This window comes from Octopus bimaculoides, chromosome 6, assembly GCF_001194135.2.
Source record: "Octopus bimaculoides isolate UCB-OBI-ISO-001 chromosome 6, ASM119413v2, whole genome shotgun sequence".
Classification (NCBI taxonomy): domain Eukaryota; kingdom Metazoa; phylum Mollusca; class Cephalopoda; order Octopoda; family Octopodidae; genus Octopus; species Octopus bimaculoides.
The window spans coordinates 105,194,614-105,196,468 of NC_068986.1; the positions used below are offsets into that span (position 1 = coordinate 105,194,614).

The 1,855-nt window shown below is 39.1% G+C and overlaps 1 long non-coding RNA gene across 1 annotated transcript in view; it reads left to right on the top strand.

Moving 5' to 3' along the window:
• LOC106878675 (uncharacterized) overlaps window positions 1–1,123 on the top strand; it is a 397,850-nt gene extending 396,727 nt beyond the window's left edge. Inside the window, exon 3 of the long non-coding RNA XR_008264460.1 lies at window positions 896–1,123. This is a non-coding gene — a long non-coding RNA (uncharacterized LOC106878675). The remainder of the gene's footprint in view (window positions 1–895) is intronic.
• Window positions 1,124–1,855: the final 732 nt, after the last annotated feature.

Here is a 1,855-nt window from a genome sequence, read left to right on the forward strand (position 1 = left end):
GTGTGTGCGTGTGTGTGTGTGCGTGTGTGTGTCTGCATTGCATTATTGCACAAACAGAAATGCAACACAGTTTTCTTGTATACTTGCCCGCATCTTCTTTATCTCTCTGCTAATATCAATCTTCCCCTGTTTTCTCCCTTTCCTTCCCTCCTCCACTCCCGTACTTCCTCCTAAACATCAGATTCCCCTCCAGCGAGCCTCACGCATATTCCCTTCACTTTTCTCATTCCTTAATTGGCGCTGTTCTTCTCTCTATGATATTCTACGTCGCCATTACGTTCTCACCAGTTATATCCTAACCCTTCGCTGTATACTGCAGCCATTTGCCATAACTAGTCATATCAGCAGAACCATCAACATCTCGAAATACGAACTGGCATTGAGGACTCTACATGGTCCATTCGGTCTGTTAGAAATAGCAGCCGTTCAATCACATTCAACATGAGATATAGTTGCTTAATACACAGCTAGGCTTTATCTAACAGACCTATGATGAAAAGCGCTCCATTCGTGATAATTTAGTTCTTATTTTATCTTCCCTTTCAGGATAATACAGTAATCCCTCGACTATCACGTGTGTTACGTTCCAAAGCAGCCCACAACCGCGATAGATGAAAATCCGCGAAGCAGAAACAGTACTGTACTGTATATCTTTTTGTTAATTGTTCTTATAATTTGTATATATTTATTTTATTGTAAATGCAATACACACCACCACGGAGGAATCGACGTAGGCTTAAATAATAAACCGCGATAAGTTAACCGTGATAGGTTAACCGCGAAAGGGTGAGGGATTACTGTATAACTAAATCTACATTATCTTTCAATGCGTCATTACTTTCTTCGTTTAACATACTATGGTGTGATTTATTGGAATTTTGGTTTCTATTTCTAGGACATGGAGGCTCTCTATTTGAGCTGCCCTCATCGGCGAAACACACTCGTTGAAACAGTCACCGAATCGAGGCAGGGTCGTTGAGAAACTCTCCACGATGAAGAATCAGACTCAACTACGAACCAGGCTCGTTATGACACTCTCACAGTGGCAACATGCTCTACTTTGATTATGAAGTCAGAAATACGATGTGTCAATAAATAGATAAATAAATACTAAGAAATAAAAGACAGAATTATTATGGATTAAATAATTTTGGTTATAAACCTGTTGCATCAATAAGTAACTGGGAACAATCAACAACAAAACAACACCAGCAAAATTAGAATATAAATGATATTATTAGGATTAACATAATTAATGTACTGAACATGAACACCGTCGAAAGAAATGGTAAACCCGTGTATATATACTTCTTGTAAGAAGGACCATATTTAAAATCTGATCATTCTGTCTTTTCCGATATTTTCAAGATGTCATTTTTAATAATGTTGGTTATGATATATTTTACGGTTCCAGTTAGAACAGTAAAAATAACGTGCGGGATTCGTGGATTGTATGAAGTATGGAACTTCTTATTTCTTTATTGCCCACAAGGGGCTAAACATAGAGGGTACAAACAAGGACAGACAGAGGGATTAAATCGATTCCATCGACACCAGTGCATAACTGGTACTTGATTTATCGACCCCGAAAGGATGAAAGGCAAAGTCGACCTCGGCGGAATTTGAACTCAGAACGTAACGGCAGACGAAATACCGTCAAGCATTTCGCCCGGCGTACTAACGTTTCTGATTTATTTATTGCCCATAAGAGGCTAAACATAGAGGGGAGAAACAAAGACAGACAAAGGGATTAAGTCGATTGCATCGACCCCAGTGCGTAACTGGTACTTAATTTATCGACCCCGAAAGGATAAAAGGCAAAGTCGACCTCGGTGGAATTTGAACTTATAACGTA